This window comes from Empidonax traillii, unplaced genomic scaffold, assembly GCF_003031625.1.
Source record: "Empidonax traillii isolate 1590-97213 ecotype Southwest subspecies unplaced genomic scaffold, ASM303162v1 scaffold578:size403431, whole genome shotgun sequence".
Lineage (NCBI taxonomy): Eukaryota > Metazoa > Chordata > Aves > Passeriformes > Tyrannidae > Empidonax > Empidonax traillii.
Genome location: NW_020955771.1, coordinates 345,590 through 357,046, shown reverse-complemented (window position 1 = coordinate 357,046; position 11,457 = coordinate 345,590). Strand labels below are relative to the sequence as shown.

At 46.7% G+C, this 11,457-nt stretch overlaps 1 protein-coding gene across 6 annotated transcripts in view; it reads left to right on the top strand.

Moving 5' to 3' along the window:
• The first annotated feature begins 25 nt into the window (after positions 1–25).
• Positions 26–11,457, top strand: part of CHD7 (chromodomain helicase DNA binding protein 7) — a 131,159-nt gene continuing 119,727 nt past the window's right edge. For 2 of the 6 annotated variants that reach the window (XM_027898082.1, XM_027898083.1), the window contains exons 1-2: positions 26–440; positions 2,565–2,668. The gene's annotated coding sequence lies outside the window, so the exon portion shown is untranslated. Of the gene's footprint in view, positions 441–1,483; positions 1,540–2,564; positions 2,673–11,457 lie in introns of those variants that run through there. The other 4 variants (XM_027898077.1, XM_027898079.1, XM_027898078.1 and 1 more) reach the window with 4 other exon arrangements.

Sequence of the window (11,457 nt, the reverse complement as noted above, 5' to 3'; positions counted from 1 at the left end):
CAGGGGGCGGCAGCCGCCTGGCTGGCTGGTGTCGCGCTCGGCTCGGCTCCGGCGGGCGCGCTCGCTCGCTCGGGAACTATCGGATTAAACTTGAATCGAGTGAAATTACACAAAGGAGCGAAGCGGAGCCGGCGGAGACCCCGAAACTACCCGAGACCCGCGCTGACCCTTCCTCTCCCTCCCCTCCCTTCCACCCCTCCTTCGCCCGCCCGCCCCGGTCAGGGATCCCCCTCCTCCCCTCTTAGCCCAGCCCCGGTGCGAGCGAGCAACTCCGTGCGTGTGTGTTGTGTGCGTGTGTGCGAGACCCGCACCCCACCTCGCCCCCCCGGCCGGCGGCACCAACTCCGGAGCGTGTCCCCTCCTCCTCCCCGGCCCTTCGGCGGAGGGCAACGAGGGAGCGAGCGGGGGACACCGGTCCCCGACGGCCACGTACCGGTCCGGTGAGTGACCCCGCACCTCGCTGGGCGCGGAGGGAGGGAGGCTGGGCGGGCGGGCGCCGGCCATGGAGCAGGAGACCCGCGGCAGGTCTCTGTCCCCGGCGGAGCGGAGCGGCGCGGGGGTGCTCGCTGCCGGCGGCGGTCCGAGGTGGGGGGGGGCGTTGGGGATGCTGAGCCCTTGCCGCGGCTACGGGCGAGGCGGGGCGGGGGGGTGTGTGTGGGGTGTCTCAGCGGGGCACTTCCCCGGGTGTAAATGGCTTTTTGTTGTGCTGCGGCCGGCCGGCAGCCTGCCTCGCCTCGGGGGAGGGGAGGGCACTGGGGAAGCAGAGCGCCGGCGCCCCTTCCCCTTCCCTTCTTCTCCCCCCTGCTCCTCCCCGCTCCTCTCCGCAAGTTTGGAGGGTGACTAAAAATCCGGGAAAAGTTGAGCGAAACTGCGCGGCGGGGGCGGCGGGGCCCAGCTCCGGCCGGGATGGCCGCGGGAGCGCTTCCCCCGCTGACCACGCTGACGGCTCCCGGCGGCCGCGGCGGCACAACAAGCGCTAACAAAGTGAGGGCGCTTCCCTGCCGCGCACGGCCCGGCCCGGCTCGGCCCGGCACCGCCCCGCTTCTCGCTCCGCGCCGGCACATGGGTCGCCGGGGCCGGGGCCGGGCCGCAGCGGGGGCACCCCCAGCGGAGGCCGGGCGGTGGGTGGCGGCGGGCGGCAGGAAGGCGGGCGGGGAGGGAGGAGGAGGAGGAGGAGGAGGGAGGCGGGAGCACGAGGTGCCGCTCCGGCCGCCGGTGCGCGCGGCGGGGGGATCGTCCTGCCCCGGCGGTACCGGGAGGGGGCAGGGGGCGGCCGGCGCTCCCCGGCGGCCGGAGAAGAAAGGGGAGCGGGGGAAGGAGGGAGGGGACGGGAAGGGAGAGCTCTGCCCGAGGCAGCCGGAGCGGTGCCGGTGGACGTCGCATAATAGGGGCTTCACCCCACCGGGCACCTTCGCTCCGCCGGGGCGGGCGGGAGGCGCTGCCGCCCTCACCGCGCACATGGGGTCGGGGCCGGGGCGCTCCCCTCACCGCGCTCCCCCCCGCCCCGTTCCGGGCCATTTTGAGGGTGAGCGGAAAAAGGTGGTTTGAGGCCAGAGCGGTCAGGGCGCGGGGCGGGGCGGGGGGGGCGGCCGCTCTCGGTCCGCGGGGTGCGGGGGGAGCGGAGCGGAGTGGTGCCGGCGGCGGGCGCTGCGTGCGGGGCGGCGGGGAGCGGGCAGCGCCTGTGCGTGTGCGCGGGTGTGTGTGTGAGAGAGAGCGGTGGCGGGGGGAGGGGGGCAGGGTTGTTAGTGAGTCTCAGGGAGAAGGCGCTGCAGGCAATGAGCAGCCATCATTACGTTGCCTTCATTTATCCCGGTAGCGCTAAATCAGGGGACGCGCTCCCACGCCGGGGGAGCCCCTCCGGGCGCGCCCCGTGCCGGCCTTCGCGGGTGGGTGTCCGTGGGGGGGGCGGGTCGGGGTGCCGGGAGAGGGGATGGCCGTGGGGCACGGGCTGGAAAAGGAGCCAGTTTCCCCGGCTCCCCCCGACACCCCGCTCACGCCCGGGTTTAAAGTAGTTGTTTTTTAAACAGACAATGGACAAAAGGAAAGTAGCGATGGATGCCCGGGAGCTCCCCGTCCTCTGCGGGGCCGCGCGGCGCCGCGCAACTCTCCCACACTTACCCACTTTCTGCCTTTGTTTTCGTTTGGGAAGGGGCTGAGCGTGCCTCCCCACTGCAGAAAAGGGCGATTTTTTCATTTTCAAGAAGCTTTTTTATGTTCTTTTTTTTTTTTTTTTTTTCCCTCTCTCTTTTCTTCCCCCCTCCCCCTTTTTTTTATTTTCCCAGCCACTGGGGCTTCCTTCCGCGGGTGTTTGGCTCCGGGAATATGAGAATAATCTCGATGCGATAAGTTTGTTTCTGTGTCGATGTTCGTCTCGATTTTTACTCTCATCAAAGCAGATCGCGGGCTGTGTTTATCCTGGAAGATGGCTTTCGGGATAATGTGTTAGCCTTTTTTTTTTTTTTTTTAATCTCTTTTCCTTTTTTTCTTTTCTCGTGGTATACGGGACTAGTGGAGGTACAAACAAGCAAGTTGAACAAAAAATGTTTCTGTTCATTTCCTCACAGATCATCCATTCTAACGACGGCAAAATAATCTTAATGACTATGACCTTAGCAGCATGGGTAGCTGATTTATCCCAATTATAAATCCCGTTAGTTTGCGGTAATGTGTGAGTATCAATATATAATTCATATTAAAAAGCATGATCCGTAATTTTTTTTTTGTTTGTTTGTAAAAGTTGAAATCCATCGCTTTCCAATGAGAGTGCTGCATCTGTCGCTTGGAGTGTTTTTGTCTCGCTGTTGCACAACAGAGGCTCTCTAGTCTTTAACCTAAAATGGCAGCTTTAATTTGACTGGGGCCCATTCATTGACAATGATAATAAAAAGGCTGAAAGCTAAATGTAGCTGGATGCTTGGGGCACGTTTGCAGAATACTCTCCTCTCCATTGCTGGGCGCAGCTAAGAGAGGAACTTCGAAGCTCTCTAGTTTCTATCGTGAAAGTTTCCAACACTTCTTTTTTTTCCTCATTAAAAAAAGAAAAAAAAAAAAAAAAGAAAAAATTGCATTGCTCAGCACAAACCACGTTTTAGACGTCCGGGTTGCTGACAAACTTAACGGTAAGGGGATAGTTAGAGAGAGCTCCTTCCAAGAGGGCTGCATTTATAACAACAGCGCAAAAATTCTAGTAACGCCTTTTAAAATAAAATGCAGTCCGGGGGAATATTAACCATTTGTTTCTGAGGTTTGTAACAGGTGATTAGAACAATTACATTCCATATATTTTCCTATCTCCAGCTACTAAAAGCAGGGAGTGTTGCTTGTTTCTTCTTGTTTGGTGTTGTAAATGTTCTCAGGGTTTCGCGGAGATCCTTTTGATAACGTGCTATTTTCCTCTAGGATAAAACCACAACTGCTTGGAAAAAGTGATTGTTTTTGCTCAGAGACATCATTTGAAGTTTGAAACAGTTTTACAAAACAAAATTTCCCCCACTAAAGCACTGGAAAATGCCATAGATTCACACATCCCCTTGTCTTGCCTTTCGTTAACCTGAAATGCTTATTTTCACTCTATGTTGAACTTTTTTTTTTTAGTAAGAAATTTATAAAGATCATTATTAAAGCTGTCGCACAGGCTCTTAAAAGAGCATTAAATGCTTGTGATTGCGCGTTTAACTGAATTAGTGATTCACTGATACTAATTGGATAATTGTATTTGACCAAATATCTTACTAAATATTTAACAATGTAATGATATTTCTGTTATTACTTGTAAATCCCGGCTAGATTATTTAAACAGTGGAAAAAACCTCGTATTTGAAACCCCAAATGATTCTATTGCGTCTTTGGTAATGAAGGAAAGTTTTGATCATAGGCAGGGATCACGCTGTCCTTTTAGGAAAATAACAGATTCTAAGGAATATCAGTAGAAATGAGGTATAGCAGAATACTCTCTAGTGCAACCAAAACTCTGTACAGTGGTGGGAGATTTGAGTTATGACAATTTTTTTTTTTTTTTTTTGGTTAATGTAGAAACCTGAAACATTGGGTCAAAAGAACACTGTAAAGGCTTCCTGGTCCGTGTAGAGGGGTCAGTTAACCTGAGTGTAGTTTTTCTTCACACAAGTTATTTGCTGTTTTGAACTGAAAAGCTTTTGATGAATGTTCACCACATTTCCCGTTAACGCTGAAATAATATTAGGACTTTTATAAGATGTAAAATGACTTATTTGCAAGTGAAGGTGAAACAGGCTGATGGTGAAGCTGCAAGCAGTGTACTGAAGAAGGGGATGTGCTGCTTGGCACGGGTGGGTGGGTGTTGGGGTTGGCAGCCCTGCGCTGCCCTGGCAGGTCTGTGCCCCATGGTTGGTGGCTGTACAGGCAGGACATGGCCTAGGCCCTTCACTAGAGAAGAACCTGCAGCATAAGGATACAGCAAAACCTTCAGAAACAAACAAAGCCAGCCCAGGTGGGATTTTCTGTAAAAGGTGGAAGGCCTCAGTGATAGGGACTTCTGAGGTTTTCCAAGACTGCTGAAGTGTGGTGTTGAGGCTCTGTGGTTTGCCGTGTCCATGGCATCCAATAACAGGTGGCTGTTTGGGGTTTTATTTTGTTTGTAGCGTATGGTGTGATAGGTAAAGGTTGTTAAGGTGGGAGGAGGAGGAAAAAGTAACCAGAAAGAAAGAGGCTAGAAATAAACGTGTTTCCTTGAATCCTGCGCCTTACCTTTATTCTTTATTTCCCACTCATTTTTACATTAATTTTCAGAGGGAGAGCCTTAAGAACCTGATGGTCAGTACTTGCTCTTGTGAATCTGGTGTTATTCAGAGAAATTTTTGTGGCTAGCAAGGGTACAGGCAACCGTGTGACAAGAGGTGTGTGTGTCTGACAGTCTTCCTTCCCCTAGTCCCCTTAAATCCTGGCTTCCAAATCCTTATGTATTTGCTGTGAACAAATCACTAACCGCTCAGATTTATGAGCTGGTTAACTGATGCCCATAAGTAACATGGGTGATACTTTTATGTTACTTTAATGTTCCCTGTATACATGAGAAAACTGCAAATTTTAGTAAATAATTAAACTGTCTTTCTGACAAATGAGTCTTTTGTGTGTAGGTGAGGCTTTAGATTTCACTTTTCCAACAGAAAAGTTATTGTATTAATTTACTGCATCAATTTAGCTTCATCATTAAGACAGACATCAAATCCATCGTTTCTCATAATTTGTGTTTACGTGAATAGCTTGTTTGTACAAATACAAACCACTGGATTTTAATGGAAGAAAGTCTCAAATATTGTCTGTGTTGTAGCAGTGATAAAAAAGCAAAGGAAAACTCCAACTACAATTTATTTTTTACAGCTCTTTAAGAGGAGGGAATGAGGTGAAATATGCAGAAACATCCTGTATTTTTATGAGGGTTCTGACAAGATACTGAAACACGATGGAAGAATTTTTCTCCTGACTTTTCTGCCTGCAGAATCAAACTGTAACTTGCAGTTTTTCGTGTCTTACCCAAGATCAGCAGTCATGGAAATACCACATTGTAGTTGTACACTAAAATTCTTCCATGGAAAACTCCTTGGTTGGAAGGCATGATGCAAAAAATAAAAAGGAGGCTGTGACCTAAAGAACAGACTCCAAGAACCCGAATATGACAACAAAGCTCTTAAGGGTATTCTTAAGTATACAAAAGCTGATTAGCTCTTAGCTTCCAACATTGTGACTTTTCAGAGATGTAAACATGCACCTCGAAGAAGCCAAGCCAAAGCTAAGGGTCTTCCTGCTGCCAGTTGAGTTCTCTGGATGCTGCTCAGGAGCAGTTTCTAAACTTTGCTGCCGTTATGCTACACGCATTCTCCTTAAAAAGGTGGGGGGAAAGGAAGGAAAGCAGAGATATAACTTGAGCATTTTCTTTAAAAGTTGTGATTCAATAAAAGTGCTAATTATCAAATAAGCTACTGTATTAGAAGAGCATTGTGACGCATTATTTTGAAAGCTTACTGGCACATGGGAACTAACCAGAAGCCCTTGCTGGCACGATGTAGGGCTTACTTTGCTTTGTAATGACCTATATAGCTATTTTGGGTGTGGTTTTGCTTGGCTTTGGTGGGAGCTGAGGCCAACCTTCCTCTGACACAGACAATTGCTGTGACTAGAGGGCCTTGAGGGGAATGGTGGGGAATAAATAACTTTGGGAATCAATTGTCTGGAAAAAGTCATTGCAGCCAAAATATTTGCCTTCTTCCTAATGGTTCTGAGGGGAAGATTAAATTCAACATATGGCCCTGGTTCTAGAGGTTATTCTGTTCAGGTCTCATTTAAATATGAGCAGTGCAGCAGCTTACCTGCCTGTGATTAGCTGGCATGTGGAGAACTCAGTGCTGAATAGTTTTGGAAGCACTTTATTTTCATGTCTTTGAGCCACTTTTTAAGCTGTTCAGTTGAGCTTTCTGTTTGCTGCTAGAATTTCAACAGGTATCTGGCTTTAAAATTTTTTCTTAGTGATTTTTGAAAGAAATTGACCACCCCACAGTTTATTTTAATTGCTGTCTACAAAATAGGCATTGCTTCTTAAAACATTTTGTGGAAGTGTACACCAGATGTACAAAGTATGATTCCTTTTGTGCAGCAAAGCCAGTCCTGCTCTAAAAACTAAACCTTTTATTTCTCTTTCCTGCCTGCCCCCTCCCCCCCCACCAGCTTTCCTATAGATATTTTTTCCTCTGTAGATTGTGCCTTTCCTGTTGAGTTTTTAATCTTCTTTCCAATTCATATTGCTCTCTGTTTGCTTAGTAGAGTTGTGTTTTCTTGCCAGCCCTAGATAATTAGGATATGTTACAAAATAAACATGCGTTTCGACTCCTAATAATGCTGCTTTCTACCCAAAGTATGGAGGATGCTTTTGTTGATGTGGGAAAAGCTGGCTGGCTGGCTGCACCAAAGCCTAATGAAGTCTCACATTAGACTGGATGCTGTCCTGGCAAGGAGATGGTCGGCAGTGAAGAACCAGAGCAGAGGGTCACTGCAGCCTGCCTAGAGCTTTCCAAAGGTTCTTCGTGACCCCTTGAATAGGAAAGACCTCTTGTTTCAGGTTTTATTTTCATGAAAGTGACATTATCCCATCTTTTAACAGTTAAGACACAGAGCTGTAATGGTTTCTCTTGCTCTGTGCACCGAGCAGCTGTGAGTGGAGAGGGTCTAATCCCATGAGAACTTTGAAATGGGCATAGCCACTGTGGGCTATCCCTTGCCAAACAGAAATCTGGGGTATGGAGAGGAGGTCCTGGGGGCATTGTGATATTTCTGAAGGGAATAGGGAAGCTTTGGAGACCAACAACTATGTGACCAGTGGTAAAGCAGATCAGAACATGGAGCAAGTCCAAGGAAGATTTTAATAAAGACACTTTTGTCCTCGACCTTAAAAAAGGAAGCCTGTGGATTTATTTACAAGGTAAACAGGATTTGTTAAATGGGTAGTCTTTAGGTGCAAAAGAATGCTGGTTATTCTTTGAGAGAGAATTCAGGGGAAAATTAACTAAAACTGAACTGAAAGCTGAGATTTTAGAAGTTTAGACATCAGTAATAGGACAAAACAAGGAGAAAGTCTTCATAAAAAGCATTGAGGTAGTGCTGTTCTGGGAGGAATGTGAAACAAACTCTTACATGACAGAAACGGAGAAATTCAGTTCAAGTCCTTGGTATTAACTTGGGAGAGCTAGTAAGTCGGAAGTCTGAGTTGATGACAACTTACAAGAAAACATTCTTTGCTTCAAAGGGGATCCATCAGTATAGCTGTTGAGATTGAAGTCCAAAGCTGAAATGCTACTTGGTGAAGTATCTTGCAGGAAAGTGTGTGGCAGTCTGTACTGTAGAGAGTAGCGGTTTAGTATTTCTTCAGTTTGGAGATCAGCAGCCAAAAAGGCGATACAACTGCATTTCTAATGTGCGGTAAGAGGAGGATTGAGGAAAGGAGGGTAATGTTGAGGCTAACAGATGTTCAAAAATCACTCTGATAAGGCTGAAATAAAACTGCACATAGGTGAGAGACTGGTAAATTTCAAAGATGCATCTTAATTAGTCATGTAGGGTATAACAAATGTTTTCACAGTCTTACCTCTTCCTGGACAGGAGAGCTTATCTGAAGTCCAGAAAACAAGTATCTTGCTGCTTGAATTTCTGTATTTGAATGTGCATTGTTTGCTCATGGGGAGTAAGAAATACTTAAACAACCATAACTTCAGTTATTGGTTTGAAATAAGGTCTAAGAACGTGATTTTATTTCTTTTTTTTTTTTTTTTTTTTTTTTTTTTTTTTTTTTTTTTTTTTTTTTTTTTTTTTTTTTTTTTTTTTTTTTTTTCTCTGAACTGTCTGACATATATTTAGGCAAGTCCTGTGGTTTTTTGAGAACATGCTCTGGTTTGAACTGCTTTTGGAGTGGAGTAGCTTGTTGGATTTGGTGATTTATTGCAGGGCAAAAAAGCAGACAGGTCATCATCTCCAGTTCTTGGTTTGAGAGGTATGGGGTCTATGATCCTAGTTTCTGGGAAGATCAGGCAGGCTTCACAGAGTTGGTGTAGTTGTGTGAGTATGGCTTAAAGGAAGGCCCTCTGACAAAGTAGCCATTGCCTGTGTGAGTCCAGAGATTCCTTTAAACTCTGATGAGGAGACTCTAAGTAAGTGTAATTCTTGCCTCAAGTTGTTTTAACCATGAAGAATTAAACTGAGAGTTTATAGTGAGCAATTTAATATCTCTCTTGATTTAGGAAGGAATCATTCAGAAAGTGAGTTAAATAGGGGTTTCTGGACTGCCTCAGGTTGTAAGTCTGGGAGAGACCTGCTAAGTAATTCAGTTTATTTATCAGTACTGCTGCAAGATGTCTGCTGTGCTTTGCATTCACTTGGCTCTGTAAGTGGGGTACAGCCTCACTCTTCCTTACTTGAATCATCATTCTTTCATTGGTAGGGAAGTGAATAAGCAGGCTTTAGCTTCACTTCCCCCCTCTTTCTATCTTGATCTCTGCAAAGGTACATTGTCATTTTCGTGGTTGTTTTTTTTTTTTTTTTTGGACAGAATTAAATGAAGGCACTTACAAGTGGTTCTTTAATTCTATTGTAACCTTCACAGGGGTTACTGAGAAAAACCCGCCTCAGTTTCACCTGCATTTCTCCTTTCCTTCAGTTCTGCAGTATTCCCCAGCCCATGCTGCCTTCCCTCACCGAAGTGACTCTTAGTGAGTGTACTTTTGTGTGTTAAACAGGATTTGAACCTTGTGGCAGCCATGTAGAAGGAAAGGGTTGTTTCATGGAAATGGCATGGCTGTTGGAAGAATTAGCTTCTCGCAGGCACTGCTAGAACAGGAACATGTATTGCTGCTTGGGTGCGATAATTGTTGTAGTAGGTAGTAGTCTTAGAAGTTGAGATGTTGCACTGAAAAAAGAAAAATGGAAGGGGGGGTGTTTGTGTGACTTTTCACTTACCACGGTTAGAATTAGGGAAATGCTGTGGTTAAGGTGACTGAGTTCTTGAATGGTGAGTTTTCAAGGAAGAAAGTTAATGCCTCAGATGCCCTGGCTGCCCCCCTGCCCAAACCGTGACTACTTGATTTCGGGGGGTTAAAACTGAAAACCTTGTTTACAGAAAAGATGGCAGGTGAAAGGAATTGCTGCCATTGCTCTTCTGATAAGAATTTCCCTAGCACAAATTAATCTCCTTCATATGTTTCTCTTCTTCCCCTTTCCCTACCTCCTCCCCTAAAAGAAAAGAAACCAGAATGCCCGACTTTCTGCCTGCCTCTCTGGATGAAGGATGGATGACCTTTGGCTTGTCACTGGTTCACATATGATTTCTCTGCTGAGATTGTTGCATGACCAGTGGCACAACTGGACTGTGCAGTGTGGGGCTGGTTGGGCAATGCGAATTTTTGCTGTGCGAGGAACTGGATAGGAGGGGCTCTTGGAGGTGGATATTAGTGTCAGCTGGGATGCAGGCTTGCGTGCCTGATCTCATCCCCTGGTGGGGCTTCTGGAATCTGCTGCTGTCTTCCTTTGTGTGCCTCTGTCTCTCTGACACATGGAGATTGGTGGTGTTCTCTGTGGCTGCCCAACATTAAGATTTTTGGTAGGATGCTGGTAAGGTCAGGAAGGCTGAAAACCCTTTCTCTAATTTGAGGTGTGATGATGCAGGTGCTTTGGGGCAGGGTGCTTTTTCTTTTCAGTGCATATTGAGGGGAGCTGTTTCGAGGTGCCTCCAGGTATAGGCAATGAACTTAGAATAGCAAAGGTAAGGACTCCAGCAGCTGAGCTGTCCCATGTGCTGCAGTCATTGATTCAATGTGGCCGTGGGAATGATACATTTGTTACATATTGACTTCTTGCTTCTGTAGTGAAATGGCACATCCACAGCAAGCAGTCCATCACCTAAGGAGGCAGATTGACCCATGAAGAGAAGTCTCTGGGCAGAAAACCTGGCAACTAGGTGTCTACAGCACCTCTTGGCTCAATTCTCTCTATCCAGGTTCTTTCTCTTAGTCACATCAGCCATCCCCTAATAGCTTCACTTTGGAAACTGGTGACTACTTCAGGACAAAGTTCTCACTGTATTTTGCTTCTCAGAAACACTTTTTTTCTCCATCGTGCTTATTGAGATTGGTAGTCATGTTCCCAAGGCTTTTTCTACAAAAACAAAACAAACCCAAACAAACAACAAACCACCAACAAACAAAACCAACATAAAACTAGGGTGAAGTATGCCAAGCTTTCTTTACCTTCTTCTAGTTGTCACCCTTATCTTGATACTACATTTGTAAGAACTTTTTTTTCCTTCAGACAGAGTGTAATACTTACATCTGTGGAAAAATACATACTACCATGTATTCTTGTACAATAAGGTTTTTGTAGCTCCGAAGATGGCTGGAAGCTGTTGAATGTCATCTTATGGTCCATCTAATCATTTGTAAGTCAGGGTCTGGTTTGAGAAATGCAGTGAGCTAATTTAACCAGACCTTGTTGTGAAAGGAGAAGTCTCTTCTCTGCCTTTGTCCCCCTGCACCCTTCCTCACAACCGCATGGCTCTGCTACTTTCTTTTGGCAGCAGTGCTTGTCAGGTCCTTCTGTGAGCCACTTTAGTTTACCAAAATGGCAGAAAAATAACTCTGTAAAATGGAGAGCATTTTGCTGTTGTAATGAATCAAACTGGCTCATAAAAGGATCTGATGAACACCAGAGCTGGTACTAAGGACAAGGGGGGCTGCTGGCTTGGAGAGCAGCAAGCGCTTTTCATCTTTTCATTTTGGTGGCAGTGAGCAAGTGGATTGGATCAGTTGCCTGGGAACCTTCATGGGAGAAAGAGAAATGGAGTAATCATCTGTGAAGCAAAGGACACCAAAAGAAAAATGTGCTGGCCCGAGTTCAAATTGATATTAAAATTTGTTTATTCTGGTGGTGCTATGGATTGCACAC